The sequence below is a fragment of the Triturus cristatus genome, chromosome 11 (assembly GCF_964204655.1).
Source record: "Triturus cristatus chromosome 11, aTriCri1.1, whole genome shotgun sequence".
NCBI classification, from domain to species: domain Eukaryota; kingdom Metazoa; phylum Chordata; class Amphibia; order Caudata; family Salamandridae; genus Triturus; species Triturus cristatus.
In genome coordinates, this window is record NC_140594.1 from 676,808,599 (window position 1) to 676,826,579 (window position 17,981).

Sequence of the window (17,981 nt, forward strand, 5' to 3'; positions counted from 1 at the left end):
TGGCAAGAAGGCGAAGGAGGACAAAAAAAAAAGAGAAAAAAAAAAAGTAAGACATCTAACCAAAGAGGCTAGCCTATTGCAAATCAAACAACACAACTCATCAATCTGGAAATAGGTTTTTGTGCATATGTCAGTTTTACACCAACCACTACAACACGCCCCAGTAGAGAGATCTTAGCGGACAGGCCACTATCTCACAAATCACTAGTAAAATTATCCATCATCTTGAAGAAAGGTGTGAGCAGAGAGGTCAGTCTGCTGCAAACCACTACCATCTCAAATGACATCACTGATGACATCACTGATGACATCATCCATTGAGTATGTGTTTCTGAACAGTTTTAATATGTTTAATATATATAGGGAAAGGCCAGTTGAAGAATAAGTGGGTGTACAAGTGTGTGAATGGATGATTTTCTAGGTGCGTAACTGACTCTATAAGTGAGTCATTAAATGTATCTTACTGCAGACTAGTGACTAAACTGTGTGAATGTCTGTATGTGTCTGTGTGTTGGTGTATAAGTGGGTGCATGGTTTTGTGAATAGCTATATGAGTGTCTATATGGGTTATTGATTGGTTGTCTGAGTATCTGTATGGGTGCCTGAGTGTTTGTGTGGGTAGGGTGTGTGTGACTGTGACTAGATGTGTGAGTGGGTGATTCTATGGGTGCATGGTTTTAAGAGTGCATCTGTGATGGACTGTATGGTTGGGTGACTGTATGTAAGGGTGTGTTAGTGATTGAATGTATATCTCAGTATTACATGTGTCAGTAACTACATATGTGAAACGTAGTATATATGTGTGTAAGAGTATATAACTGTCAATATGTGAGAGTGGGTGATTTTGGGAGTGGCTGTATGCGCCATAGTGCAAGGATATTTGTGTCATGTGCTGGTTGTTTTTCTGCAGGAAGACACAGAATTTGTTAGTATTTTTATGAGTAAGTGAACTTGAGTGTGTTTAACTGTATAGGTAAGTAAATTGGACTGTGATTAATTATTTGCATGACTGACTAGATGTGTCAGTTCCTCAATGGATGATTGGCGGTATGCGAGTGTCTATATAGGTGTATAAATGCACAGAGTGACTGTATAGGTGAGTGAGTGGACATGTATGTAGACCTAAAAGTCAATGAGTGGGTGTGTAGTTATTGGTATTACAGTATCTATGGTTGTCAAAATGGCCGTTTGAAATTTTGAGTCGGTGTATCAAAGGTTATATTAGGGTGTGAGAAGGTGCACTAATTTGTCACATGGATGATGTCATCAGTGATGTCATTTGAGATGTCATCAGTGATGTCATCAGTGATGTCACTGACCATGTCATGAGTGATGTAATATGTGACGTCATCAGCAGTGCATTGCGAGGGCGCGAGTTATAGTTAGCTGAACTAACTATAACAGGGGAATTTCTAGGGTTTTGTACGAGGGGAATGTCCAGCTAACTATAACGCCCCTGAAACCTATGTTTTTTTCAGTGAATTTCTAAGGTTTTCTAAATGCTAATTCCTAACTATAACGTGCATGAAACCTATGGTTTTTTTCAGTGAATTTCAAAGGTTTTTTAAATGCTAATTCCAATCTATAACTTATCTCTAAAGATATCATGAAAAGCATTCTTTTTTAAAAGTAGGGTGCACATTAGTTTTGTGGAAAAGCATCTTTGTGATTGGTTAAGAAAAAGCAGTTTCAACGTGGAGTACATGTCATAGGATAAAATTTGCTCAGCTCAACCACACCTGCTACTTGCATTTGGAAGGCACTGTTCGAACTTAAAACAATCGTGAAGATTTAACCTGGACGTGTTGTTAAATGTTCAAGAAAATGTTGCAAAAAAATATCGCTAAGTTTTAAAAAATTGATGAACTTTTAACCTGCACGTGTTGTAGATTGTTCTAGAAAGTGTGTTGATAGAATACGTTGCACATCTGACTTCTATGTGTTGTTGAATATTATTTAAAAAACGGTTCATATGGAAAATTAAAAAGAAACCAATAGAGAATTTTTGAAACCTAAAAGAATCAAGGAACTATTCTAATTTATTCTTTACATGTATTTATGTGTGGAGCAACAAAATTATAGACACAACAGCACCAGGAAGAGGAAGAAGCAGGGAGTGGGGGGGAGATGGGCAGAATGGCACACATGCACAATTAAGTACAACACACATATAGACTAACAATGGCCAAAATGAAACACACCAATAAGGAGCACAAGTCACACAACCCGCCAACATCACACCACTGAACGAGCATAGAAGTGAAAACCACGCTGCATTCATACAGGATGTGTACAAAGGCAGGTGTTGTGGGGTGTCAATGCCTGACTCATTTAATCAACGCATAAGCAATGACTGGCTTCTAATGCTACTAGAACTTGACAACATGACAGGTTTTAAAATAGTTATCTGTCAGCAAATACACGATGTTACCAAATGCTTCTCTCACAGTGGTTCCCAAATGCACACAGACTCACAGTGTGATTCTAGACAACAACCACTATACCTAGGAGTTTCCCAAAAATCATTCACTACTGTAGAAGTGGTAAGGGAACTGCACACAATCTTCATATTTCAGGACTGCACTTTTGTGTCAAAGCCTCACTAATTTAATCAAAGAATGAGCAAAGACTGGCTTCTAATGCTACTAAAACTTGACAACATGACCGGTTTTAAAACAGTTATATGTCAGCAAATACACAATGTTACCAAATGCTTCTCTCACAATCCTTACCCAAATGCACACAGACTCACAGTGTGATTTTAGACAAGCAACACTATCCTAGGAGTTTACCAAAACTCATTCACTAGTCTGGAAGAGTTAATGGTACTGCACACAATCTACATATTTAAGTACAGCACATCAGTGTCAAAGCATGACTCATTTAATCAACGCATAAGCAAAGACTGGCTTCTAATGCTACTAAAACTTCACAACATGACAGGTTTTAAAACAGTTATCTGTCAGCAAATACATGATGTTACCAAATGCTTCTCTCACAGCGATCCCAAATACACACTAACTCACAGTGTGATTCTAGACAAGCACCACTATCCCTAGGAGTTTACCAAAACTCATTCACTACAGTGCAAGTGGTAAGGGAACTGCACACAATCTACATATTTCACGACTGCAATTTACTGTCAATGCCTAAATGATTTAATGAAAGCATAAGCCATAACTGTCTTCTAATGCTACTAAAACTTGACAACATGACATGTTTTAAAACAGTTATCTGTCAGCAAATACACAATGTTACCAAACACTTCTCTCACAGTGGTTCCCAAATGCACACAGACTCACAGTGTGATTCTAGACAAGCACCACTATCCCTAGGAGTTTACCAAAAATCATTCACTACTGTGAAAGTGGTAAGGGAACTGCACACAATCTTCATATTTCAGGACTGCACTTTTGTGTCAATGCCTGACTCATTTAATCAACGCATAAGAAATGATTGGCTTCTAATGCTACTAAAACTTGACAACATGACAGGTTTTAAAATAGTTATCTGTCAGCAAATAGACGATCTTACCAAATGCTTCTCTCACAGTGGTTCCCAAATGCACACAGACTCACAGTGTGATTCTAGACAACAACCACTATACCTAGGAGTTTACCAAAAATCATTCACTACTATGAAAGTGGTAAGGGAACTGCACACAATCTTCATATTTCAGGACTGCACTTTTGTGTCAAAGCCTGACTCATTCAATCAAAGCATAAGCAAAGACTGGCTTCTAATGCTACTAAAACTTGACAACATGACCAGTTTTAAAACAGTTATCTGTCAGCAAATACACAATGTTATCAAATGCTTCTCTCACAATCCTTACCCAAATGCACACAGACTCACAGTGTGATTTTAGACAATCAACACTATCCTAGGAGTTTACCAAAACTCATTCACTAGTCTAGAATAGTTAATGGTACTGAAAACAATCTACATATTTAAGTACAGCACATCAGTGTCAAAGCATGACTCATTTAATTAACGCCTTATCAAAGACTGGATTCTAATGCTACTAAAACTTCACAACATGACAGGTTTTTAATAAGTTATCTGTCAGCAAATACATGATGTCACCAAATGCTTCTCTCACACTGATCCCAAATAAACACTAACTCACACTGTGATTCTAGACAAGCACCACTATCCCTAGGAGTTTACCAAAACTCATTCACTACAGTGCAACTGGTAACGGAACTGCACACAATCTACATATTTCAGGACTGCACTTTTCTGTCAAAGCCTGACTCATTTAATCAAATCATAAGCCATAACTGTCTTCTAATGCTACTAAAACTTCACAACATGACAAGTTAAAACAGTTATCTGTCAGCAAATACACGATGTTACCAAATGCTTCTCTCACAGTGGTTCCCAAATGCACACAGACTCACTGTGTGATTCTAGACAAACAACACTATCCCTTGCACTATACCAAAACACATTTCTTCATCTAGAAGTAGTACTACATTTTAGTATAGAAACATAACATAACTCATTTCACAAATTCATAAACAATGACTGGTTTCAAATTCTACCAAAATGTAAAAACAACACAGTTATCTGTCTGCAAACACATGAAAAACACAAATGCTTATCACAAAATGGTTTCTACATGCACACACACTGTCAATAAGATTGTAGAGAAAAAACAGTACTCCCTACACTTTAGCAGGAGAAATACATTAGTCTGATTATAATCAAAATGGTCTACATACATCCCCTCACAATTAAATAACTCATCTTTCAAGTTCTTTTGTAGATTAAGAAGTATATCAGTCACTCACCATATTTTCTTGTACAGAATCTCTGCACTGTGCACCTCTCAGCAAAAACAAAGAATGGAAAAGTTTCGCTTTCATTTTCCACACATATACATGTAAACATCAAATCACAATCCTTCACACATAAACTCAAAAGCAAACACACATTTCTATTGGTTAAACATTTCAACCCTTTCCAACTGAAATACATTTCAGCCCTTCCCCCAATCTGCCTTCTGTCTGTTACCATAGAAACAGCTCATGGAACACTGCACTGAGCTCACAGGTCAGAAGTTCAGCACACAATTTTACTAAACAAGACAGGAAGTGTGCTTGACTTTTCAACAGATGAGCTTATCATATATAATGTTCCTTACAATCAGTTTTTGTCAACCAATAAGAATCATACCTTTAAAAAACAGAAATATACACCCTACCTTTCAGTGTAGAAAGTAGTCATACAACCAATGATTTATTGTCTTATTTAAAAAAACATTGCCGTGGATCCGCGCACCCAACGCGTGAGAATCCGTGCACCCAACCCGATAGGATGCGCGCACCGTGCGCGCATTTCGCCGTTTTTTTTTTTTTAAAAAGGGGGCCCCAGGTGGTCCTTCTGGGACCCCCTAACCACCTCTAGAGGGTCAGAGTATTTCCACTCTGCCCCCTTTATAAGTTTTACACACTTATTCCCCTTTCTTCTTCAGCCTCGCTTCTACCGAGGCAGAAAATGGCCGTCAACAGTTCCTGGTTTCAAATGTAGAGAGACACTCGACAGCCAATTAGCATTCAGCGCGCGATCGGGAGGTGCGCGCTCAGTTCGGGGAGGGTGTGCTTACGGTGCGCGGATCCTCCGCGGCCATAGATATTTATGTACTTTTAACTCTAATTTTCTCAGGAACTACTGAACGGATTCACACCATATATGCAAAAGGCACGAGTCCGAACTGAGGACTACCTCTTTGCCAAATTTGGTGTCATTCTGTTCAGCGGTTCGGGCTGTAGCTGCGACAACAGATCCTATGGGAAATTGCATGGGGAAAACGCGTTTTGGGACCCCCCTTTTTTCTCAGCCCCCGCTTGATGAATCAGCACAAAACTTTCAGGGTGGGAGCGGAGCGGAGCTGGCCAAAAGTTTGGAAAATTTCGTGAGGATTCATCAACCGGCGCCAGACTTATTGGGAATAGAATGTTGCGGATTTCCTATGGAATATAGGACTTAACTGTAACTATCTACTGGCGACCGCCAGTAGATTATATATATATATATATATATATATATATATATATATATATATATAAATTCACTGAAAAAACCATAGGTTTCACACATGTTATAGTTAGCTGGACATTTTACTGATAAAAAACCAATGAAATTCCCCCGTTATAGTTACTGTAGGCAACTATAACTCACGCGACCGCAATCCTCTGCTGATGCTAATACTGTATTTAGACACTTATTTGCCCATGTCTTCTTCCATTAAATTTTAGCTATACATATATTACAAATATTTTTTTTTCATAAAGACACATATGTCATCAGCAGAGGATTACGGTCGCGTGAGTTATAGTTGCCTACAGTAACTATAACGGGGGAATTTCATTGGTTTTTTATCAGTAAAATGTCCAGCTAACTATAACATGTGTGAAACCTATGGTTTTTTCAGTGAATTTGCAAGGTTTTTTAAATGCTAATTCCTAACTATAACGTGTGTGAAACCTATGGTTTTTTCAGTGAATTTGTACGTTTTTTTAAATGCTAAGTTACTTTACGCCATTTGTGGCGTGCGCGCCCACTTAACGCAGTTCGTTCCGTGCGCGCACGGTGCGCTTCGCGCACCGTGCGCGCACAGTGAGCACGCGGTGCGCTTCGCGCACCGCGTGTCCACGTTACGCTAGATGGGCCCTGAACGCACGATGCGCTTCGCGCACCGTGCGCACATGGAGGAAACATATGATGAGTATCGTTGTGACAGGTAAAATATATGTTTTGTAATGTACGTATATGCCATGCACAACTGGTGCCCTTCGGGCACCAGTTGCACACGGAGTGGGGAGAATGTGTATATATATATATTTTTTTAATATTGGCTACCGTACGCGTACGGTAAGCGTAATCGGCTAAATTTTCGAAAAAATTAAAATTGTTTTTTTGTACTTGGGGGATCGTTGGGGACTCCCTCGACATGGCTAGGTGCTTGGGAGCTGTCTAAACAGCCCCTTTACATGTTTTTTGACTTTGTTATTCAACACCCTGTCACAGTGCGAGAGAGAAAATGGCGGCCGCCGCTTCCTGGTTTAGACCGATTCGAATTTTTACTAAGATCTAACGGCCAATCAGAATCGCGCTCGCGCACGTCACCGTACGCGTACGGTAAGCGCACCGTAAGCGCACCGTAAGCTGGCTCAGATATATATATTGATTTAAAGGCTATTTTCTCAGAATCTACTGAACAGATTTACACCAAACCTACAAAAGGCACTTTCTTGACCTGGGGACTACCTCTCTGCCAAATTTCATTAAATTCTGTTCAGCCGTTCGGGCTGTAGCCCTGTCTAAAGGTCCTATGGAAAAATGCATGGGAAAAACGCGTTTTGGGACCCCCCTTTTATCTCAGCCCCCGCTTGACGAATCCCCCCGAGACTTTCAGGGTAGGAGCGGAGCGTAGCGCCCCACCTATTTTGAAAAATTCGCGAGGATTCGTCGACCGGCGCCAAAGTTATTTAAAATAGAATGTTGCAGATTTCCTATGGAAACGTGGTCCTAACTATAACTACCTACTGGCGACCGCCAGTAGGTAATATATATGTATATATATATATATATGAAATTCACCTAGGCACTCTCCTTGCTGTACTCTAATCATTCTGTCAGTACCCAAGTAGTCATGCAGTGAGCCAGGCCTTAGCACATGGACTGCTTTAAATGCCTATGCAGTATGGCTGCAGTCCTCTAATCACCTACACACTTGTCTTTCACACCTTCAATTACCTAGTTAGTATTGATACACTTCTAGCAAACACCCTGTCACTCACCCAGTGTGTCTCCTTATAGTACTGTAATCATTTAGTCAGTTAGCATGTAGTTTTTTAGTGAGGTAGGCTTTAGGGCATGAACTGCTTCAAAGTAGTATGCACTATGCATGTAGTGTTTTAACCATCGTCACACTTGTGGTTCAGGGCTATAGTTTCTTATTCAGTTTTTATATAAAATGTGTTTGTACTGTAATGGAATAGTATAAATTTGAAAGTTATTAATATACATTTATTTGTGATTCTTTTTTACAGATACAGAACAGGAGTGTTTCTCATCTGTTTGCACTCTTCTCGTGCAAGATTGTTTGGATGAAGGGGCCTTAGGTGTTTCATCATACTTGCTGTGCCGCACGAGTATTTTTTTTTAGGATCCCCTCGTAACAGAACTCTTTTGCAAATCTTGCGCGTGACGAAGGTGGCATTGGTCTTTGTTTGCCCATCGAGAAAAGTAGAAAATTTCCACATCACTGAAGGAAAACGATGTGGGCGTTGTGCATCCTCCAAAAATTCATCCTTAGATTCGGTGAATATTTTAAAGCGACAACATTTACAGTTTTTGTAAGTTAAACTTATAAAATGTTGTTAGCTGTATGCATTTTATATATCTGTGATTGGTATCTTGTTTTTTTTTTTGAGAATAGCATGTTGTTTTTTTTTAACAATCTTTGAGATTGGTTTTTTTTGCCACCTGTGAGGTGATGAGTACGATTGAAATCACTATTTTTAGTGAAATTTAATATATTCTGAGAACAGCAAAAAAGTCAAAAAAATTACTTTGTGGAAATTATGCTGTGTTGTAAAAAAATGTATTATTACATGTTATAATTTTTTTTTCCTTTTCTTTCACAGATCCAAATTTTAAAATAAGCAATTTTTATGAATTTAGATTGCAATGAATATATGAAAACAATGTATACCATTTTTTATTCCTATTACTGTGAAGGTAAGTTTAACTAAGTCTCAATATGCAGAATGAGGAGGTCAGCAAGAAGCTACAAAGTTGAAACATGTTTCTAAAAACACTCTGTTTATACCTTTGTAGTTTTGAAATCTGACCATAATCAGATATCATGTGACCTGCAAAAAAAGAGATTTGAGGGGTTCATAATATTTCCTATTTTAGCTATTGAAGGACCGCAATTATTTCAATCATTCTTCTTTGAACATCTTTGGAGACAAAACTCTGTGCTTACCTTCTATCATTCGCAAGGAATTTTAAAAATGGAAATATGTCACTTTTTGTAACATAGTTATTGTGTAAGATACTCTTTCATATTTACAAAGAGAGGAAAAGGCACTCTGTAAATACAACCTCATCATGCAGACCACTTTGTGTTGAAAGGGTGTTCTATAAGTGTTGTTGTGCATGATTGTACTTAATACTCATAGAACAAGACACATGTCTAGATTTATTAGAAATCATAAATCTCGATATGTGTGTGAATGGTGCACCATTCTAAAATTGGTGTAGGAAAGCACAACAAGGAGAATTGTTTTAATTTCTCCACATTTTTATATCTTCAATGCATGCTGAAATGTTCAGCATACATTGAAGGAGAAAAATGCATTTTCCCATTGTTTTTGTGCAGGAAGGTGTGTCTTCCTGTAGAAAAACAAACAGCACATGACACAGATATCCTTGCACTATGGTGCAAGGGTGCCTTTGTCACCACATGGCTGCATTTTAAGCAGCCGTGCAGACAGAAGCATAGATTTGCAACATATGTTGCATCCCTGTGCTTCCGAAGTACTACAGCACACTGCAGTTAAAGAGGTTACTGTGTGATGCTACAGCACTTCCTCATAGTTCTGCACTTATGCATTCACCATACGCTACTAATGCATTCATTCAGTCAATTACGTACTACACATACATTCATCTAAACTAACACTAACAAAGAAATTTAGCTCTTTTTTTAAACCAGGAAAGTTAGTTCTTACAAGAACTTTTTTTTCTTCTTCTTTCTTCTTTTATAATTGTTTTTGGGTTTTCTGAACAATTTTTAATTTTTTTTGGTTTTTCTGCAAAACAAAAAACAAAAAACAAAACAGGAGAAACCAAACAATGAACTTCAGGGAACAGTAAAAAAAACAAAAAAAACCTAGCACATGTGACTTTCCTGCCGGCGGCAGATCAGACCGATCGATTTCTCACCATAGCACTTCTAATTGCACTTAGTGCAGAGCACTTTTAAAAATTTAAATTGAGGACGGATGTCCAAGGTTTGGGCTTATGGATGCACTCTTGATGTGCTCGGCTGCGATGAGGTGGATGGCGCAGGAGCAGGAGTGTTTCTCATCCGTTTGCACTCTTGTCGTACAAGATTGTTTGGATGAAGGCTCCTCAGGTGCTTCATCATACTTGCCGTGCCGCATGAGTATTTCTTGTTAGGATCCCCTCGTGACAGGACTCTTTTGCAAATCTTGCACGTGACCAAGGTGGCATTGGTCTTATTCTGCCCCTCGGGAAAGGTAAAAAATTTCCACACCACTGAAGAAAAACGTTCTTTGGGTGGTGCCTCCTCCAAAAATTCATCCTCAGAAGTATGAGGCGATGCAGGTGATGCCTGCTGCCCTGATTCCATTTTTGGTTGAAAAAAGTTAGAGCTAAGTGTAAACTTAGTCTAAAAAATCTTCTTCTCTCCAAAGAGATGGTGCTCTAAAGAAGGTCAAAGAAGAATGATTGAAATGGGTGGGGTCTTTCAATAGTTAGAAGAGGAAGTGTAATGAACCAATCAAATCTCTTTTCTTGCAGGTCACATGGGATCCGCGGACCCTGCGCTTACGCAGCACGCACCCAGCGCGCATCCTCGAAATTGAATTAAAAAAAATTATATGATTAGATGTAAAAATATATTAGTTTTAAGACCAGTTTAGAGTTTTTCTTCAATTAATATTCACATGAAATATATATATATATGTTTTTTAAATGTTAAATATTTTGCGGGATCCGCGCACCTACCGCGTCATAGACGCAGATGACGCATCGCGGAAGCGCGTAAACGTCGCGTTACGAACATCGAACGTGTCGCTTATAGGCTGGGAGTCGCGTACCGGTCGCATTGCGATCGCGCACTAAACACGTACCCGCGCACACAATGCGCAGATGCTATCGCGTAGGAATCAATAACGGTGCGCATAGGGTGCGCGGATCCAAAAACATTGAAAAATGTTTGAAAAACCCATTAAGTTCAAATAATATTTTTTAATTTTTAAAAGAATTAATTGAAAAAATAATTTAAAAAAATGGTGATAAAAAAGTATTTAAAGAAAAATGTAATTAATGAACTTGACACACTGAATTTGAAAAATATACAAATACAATCAAAATCATTACACACGATATCTTAAGAGATAAGTTATAGAAGTTATAGATAGCAATTAGCATTTAAAAAACCTTTCAAATTCAATGAAAAAAACATAGGTTTCATGCACGTTATAGTTAGGAATTGGCATTTAAAAAACCTTTGAAATTCACTGAAAAAAAAAAAGGTTTCAGGGGCGTTATAGTTAGAAATTGGCATTTAAAAACCCTTAAAAAACCTTAGAAATTCACTGAAAAAGCATAGGTTTCAGGGGTGTTATAGTTATCTGGACATTTCCCTCGTACAAAACCCTAGAAATTCCCCTGTTATAGTTAGTTCAGCTAACTATAACTCGCGCCCCTGCAATGCACTGCTGATGACGTCACATATTACATCACTCATGACATGGTCAGTGACATCACTCATGACATCACTGATGACATCTCAGATGACATCACTGATGACATTATCCATGTGATAAATGACCGCATCTTCTCAAACCCTAATATAATCTTTGATACACCAACTCAAAATTTCAGACGTCCATTCTCAAAACCATAGATACTCTAATACCAATAACTACATACCCACTTATTAACTCTTAGGTCTACAAACACCTCCACTCATTCACCTGTACAGTCACTCATACTTACACTCACTCCGTACAAGACTATCATATGCATTTATACACCTACAAAGACACTCACACACCACCAATCATCCATAGAGGTACTCTCACACCTAGTCAGTCATGCAAATAATTAATCACACTCCCATTTACTCACCTATGCAGTTATACACACTCAAGTTCACTTACTCATAAAAATAGTACCACAGTCTTATGCTCTTATACAATCATTGATACAAGCACACACTCATCCATACAGCCACTCTCACAATCACACACTCTCACATATACCCACTTATATACTCTTACACGCATATATACTGCCTTTCACATATGTAGTTAGTCACAAATGTAGCACTGAGATATACATTCAATCCCTAACATACCCATATATACACTAACTCAACCATACAGTTCATCACAGATGCACTCTTAAAACCATGCACCCATAGAATCACCCAGTCACACATCTATGCACAGAGTCACACACACCCTACCCACACAAACACTCAGGCACCCATACAGATACTCAGACAACCAATCAATAACCCATAGAGACACTCATATAGCTATTCACAAAACCATGCAGCCACTTATACATCAACAGACAGACACATACAGACATTCACACAGTTTAGTCACTAGTCTGCAGTAAGATACATTTAATGACTCACTTATAGAGTCAGTTACGCACCTAGAAAATCATCCATTCACACACTTGTACAGCCACTCATTCTTCCACAGGCCTTTCACTATAAATATATAAAACATATTTAAACTTTACAGAAACACACAGTCACTGGATGACGTCATCAGTGATGTCATCAGTGATGTAATTTGAGATGTCATCAGTGATGTCATCAGTGATGTCACTGACCATGTCATGAGTGATGTAATATGTGACGTCAACAGCAGTGCATTGCAGGGGCGCAAGTTATAGTTAGCTGAACTAACTATAACAGGGGAATTTCTAGGGTTTTGTATGAGGGAAATGTCCAAATAACTAAAACACCCCTGAAACCTATGCTTTTTCAGTGAATTTCTAAGGTTTTTTGAATACCAATTCCTAAGTATAACGCCCCTGAAACCTTTTTTTTTTTCAGTGAAAAAAAAAATATATATATATATATATATATATATATATATATATATATATATATATATATATATATATATATATATATATATATGTCCCTACAAAATCCAATGATGCGCTCTCAGTCATAAAGTTTATCCATTGCTCACTCACTATTGTTTCCTTACGTGATCAAGACTCTGCAACAAGTTGAAACGCGTTGTGAGGAATAAACACCTCTTTTCGACACTTTCCCGGATCCTGTCTTTTCTTGGTGACTGAGAGCGCATCATTGGATTTTGTGGGGACATTTACGAGCCGGCGTGCTCCGCCGGCATTTGCGCCACCTCTCTTGAGTCAAGCAATCCAGAAGGAGCGATCTTTGTGTTACATATATATATATATATTCACAGAAAAAACCATAGGTTTCAGGGGTGTTATAGTTAGCTGGCCATTTCACTCGTACAAAACCATAGAAATTCCTCCGTTATAGTTAGTCACTCTCTACTGCTCACTCTGTACTACTCACTCTCCACTACTCACTCTCTACTACTCTCTACTGCTCACTCTCCACTACTCACGCTCTACTACTCGCTCTCAACTACTCTCTACTACTCACTCTACTACTCACTCTTTACTCACACATTTGCCATAAATTCTGAATGGTAGCACTCTAGTTGCTCATTAGATCACTGTAGTAAAGCTACTGCTCACCAGAGATGTCTGCTGCTGGTATTCAAAGTACATGTTTCAGTCTGCATGTCAGAATTTTTTAATGAAATAGAAGAGGACTTTAGAAGTCAAAATGTGCCCTCATTTTTTTATCTGCAGCACTAATCCTAATTTCTATAGCAAAATGAACCCCCTCATTTTGTTCTTTTGCAAGTTAAATGTTTTAAGCTTTACCACTTTATTCCAATCAAGATGGCTTCAGGTGTGCCATATTTTTGTCATAAGTAAGACTGTTAACGCTCTAGTTGTTCTTTAAAACACTCTGGTACATTCTGTCATTGGGCTATACTTGGGCTACATCTCGGTGATATTTGTGCTACATTTTGGCTCTTTTGACTCTGGTGGCCATCTTGGGAGACTTATTTGTTTTGAAGTTTCCTAATTTCTTCATTTACTACAGTCTCCTCAGTAGGAAATACTTTCAGGTTTTTTACTTTCATTCCATCAAGAAGGCATTCAGATGTGTCACACATTTGCCATAATTCCGGAATGTTAGCACTCTAGTTGCTTATTAGATCACTATAGTAAAGCTGCTGCTGACCAGGGAAGTCTGCTGCTGGTATTGAAAGTGCATCTTTCAGTCTGCATGTCAGATTTTTTTAATGAAGTAGAAGAGGATTTGAGAAGTCACTCAAAATATGCCCTAATTTTTCTTTTTCCCGCACTAATCATAATTTCTTTGGCAAAATGAACCCCCTCATTGTGTTCCTTGTAAATTAAACTACTCACTCTCTACTACTCACTCTCTACTACTCACTCTCTACTACTCTCTACTACTCACTCTACTACTCTCTACTACTCTCTACCACTCACTCTCTACTACTCTTTATTCACTCTCTACTACTCTCTACTACTCTCTCTCTACTACTCCCTCTCTACTACTCCCTCTCTACTACTCTCTACTACTCACTCTCTACTACTCACTCTCTACTACTCTCTACTACTCTCTCTACTACTCACTCTCTACTACTCACCCTCTAATACTCACTCTCTACTACTCTGCTTGTCTCTACTACTCTCTCTACTACTCGCTCTCTACTACTCACTCTCTACTACTCACTCTTTACTACTCTCTACTACTCACTCTCTACTACTCACTCGCTACTACTCTCAACTACTCACTCTCTACTACTCACTCTCTACTACTGACGCTCTACTACTCTCTACTACTCACTCTCTACTACTACTCTCTCTATTACTCTCTACTACTCTCTACTATTCACTCTCTACTACTCACTCTCTACTACTCTCTACTACTCACTCTACTACTTTCTACTACTCTCTACCACTCACTCTCTACTACTCTACTACTCACTCTCTACTACTCTCTACTGCTCTCTCTCTACTACTCACTCTCTACTACTCACTCTCTACTACTCAATCTCTACTACTCACTCGCTACTACTCTCTACTACTCACTCTCTACTACTCACTCTCTACTACTCTATCTCTACTACTACTCACTACTATTCGCTCTCTACTACTCACTCTCTACTACTCTCTACTACTCACTCTACTACTCTCGACTACTCTCTACCACTCACTCTCTACTACTCTACTACTCACTCTCTACTACTCTCTACTACTCTCTACTACTCACTCTCTACTACTCTACTACTCTCTACTACTCACTCTCTATTACTCACTCTCTACTACTCACTCTTTACTACTCTCTACTACTCACTCTCTACTACTCACTCGCTACTACTCTTAACTACTCACTCTCTACTACTCACTCTCTACTACTGATGCTCTACTACTCTCTACTACTCACTCTCTACTACTACTCTCTCTATTACTCTCTTCTAGTCTCTACTTCTCTCTACTACTCACTCTCTACTACTCACTCTACTACTTTCTACTACTCTCTACCACTCACTCTCAACTACTCTACTACTCACTCTCTACTACTCTCTACTGCTCTCTCTCTACTACTCACTCTCTACTACTCACTCTCTACTACTCTACTACTCACTCTATACTACTCTCTACTACTCTCTCTCAACTACTCACTCTCTACTACTTACTCTACTACTCTCTGCTACTCACTCTCTACCACTCTCTCTACTACTCACTCTCTACTATTCACTCTCTGCTACTCACTCTGTACTACTCACTCTCTACTACTCGCTCTCTACTACTCACTCTCCTCTACTCACTCTCTACTACTCACTCTCTACTACTCACTCTCTACTACTCCACTACTCTCTACTATACTCTCTACTACTCTACTACTCTCTACTACTCTCTCTACTACTCACTTGCTACTATTCTCTACTACTCACTCTACCACTCTCTCCTACTCTCTACCACTCACTCTCTACTACTTTATTACTCTCTCTCTACTACTCTCTCTCTACTACTCACTCTCTACTACTCACTCTACTTCTCTCTACTACTCACTCTCTACTACTCTCTACTGCTCACTCTGTACTACTCACTCTCCACTACTCACTCTCTACTACTCGCTCACAACTACTCTCTACTACTCACTCTACTACTCACTCTTTACTCACACATTTGCCATAAATTCTGAATGGTAGCACTCTAGTTGCTCATTAGATCACTGTAGTAAAGTTACTGCTCACCAGAGACGTCTGCTGCTGGTATTCAAAGTGCATGTTTCAGTCTGCATGTCAGAATTTTCTAATGAAATAGAAGAGGATTTGAGAAGTCAAAATGTGCCCTCATTTTTCTTTCTGCAGCACTAATCATCATTTCTATGGTAAAATGAACCCCCTCATTTTGTTCCTTTGCTAATTAAATGTTTTAAGTTTTACCACTTTATTCTAATCAAGATGGCTTCAGGTGTGCCATATTTTTGTCATAAGTAAGACTGTTAGCGCTCTAGTTGTTCTTTAAAACACTCTGGGACATTCTGTCATTGGCCTATACTTGGGCTACATCTCGGTGATATTTGTGCTACATTGGGGCTCTTTTGTCTCTGGTGGCCATCTTGGGAGACTTATTTGATTTGAAGTTTCCTAATTTCCTTATTTACTACAGTCTCCTCAGTAGGAAATACTTTCAGGTTTTTTACTTTCATTCCATCAAGAAGGCATTCAGATGTGTCACACATTTGCCATAAATACGGAATGTTAGCACTCTAGTTGCTTATTAGATCACTGTTGTAAAGCTATTGCTCACCAGGGAATTCTGCTGCTTGTATTGAAAGGGCATGTTTCAGTCTGCATGTCAGAATTTTTTAATGAAATAGAAGAGGATTTGAGAAGTCACTTAAAATGTTGAAGCCGAGTCCCACAAAAAAAGTACAAAAATAAAGAAAAGTGGGCAGGGTAGGAATACCCTAACCCCCAGATATGGTGGGAGGCTCCCACAGTATTTTTAGTATAAAATGTTGCTATGAATTCCCAGGTGGACCTTTAAAATGAAACAAATTAAGATGTGCGGGCTCTTGCGTGTCTTTTTTATGACGCCCGTGGGTTAATTATGTGGGGGTGACCATCTGGCACCCCCTGCAGCCCCAGGGACTGCCAAATCCCCAGGGCTGTAGGTAAAATTATTGCATGCAGGCCTGTATGGCCTCCCCCACAGCCCTGGGAACGCCACCTCCCTGTGGCAAAATATGACATAAATGCCGGGGACCACATGGCCACCCTACAGCCCCAGGTTCCACCACTTCCCCGGGGCTGAATGTAATATTAATGCGGGGGCTTAGGCCCCCCTGTATCCCCGGGGACTACCACCTCCCCCAGGCATATGGTTATAATATAAATGGGGGGTGTGCGGCCCCTTGCAGCCCTGGGGACCACCACCACCCGGGCTGTGACCTAGAAAGGCCCACAATGGCCCTGGGGACCATCACCCCCCAGGGCCAACTCCTTCTATGTTCTGAGGAGCCCACCCCAGGAGATAGCTGTTGGCTATGGCTTGGCTCGACCTTTACCGCTACCATCAGGCCATAGCAAACTGTGCTTGCCCCCTGTGGTCTCCAACACTAGAAAGTGGGTGTCCTGGGTAGGACCAGGGCTCCCACACTGGAGTCCGGGCCCAGGGGATGGGGTCCCTGGGGCCGAAATCTGCCCGGGAGGGGCGTCCTCGCAGGCCCCATCCCATTTTTATTTATTTTCAAAATGCCTTCTGTTACCTCCAGAAAGTCCCTGACAGCACGATTGCTGAGAGCTGGTTGGAGGCCTGCTCCCTTTCAACCACCACTCTGCAAATGCAACAAGTTAAAAAAAACATGGAAATTCAATGAAAAAACAGAGGTTACAGGGACGATATAGTTAGGAGAGGGAATAAAAAAAACTTATAAATGCACTTAAAAAACAAAGGTTATAGGTGTAGGAAAGTAGTATCTGCTTCTTATGGTTACCCCCACTTTTTTCTGATGTCACACAGTTTTTGGACAAGTCTGAAAGGGATCCTGCTATTCAAGACCCCAATCTATCTGCTTTCTCCCTTAAATTGCT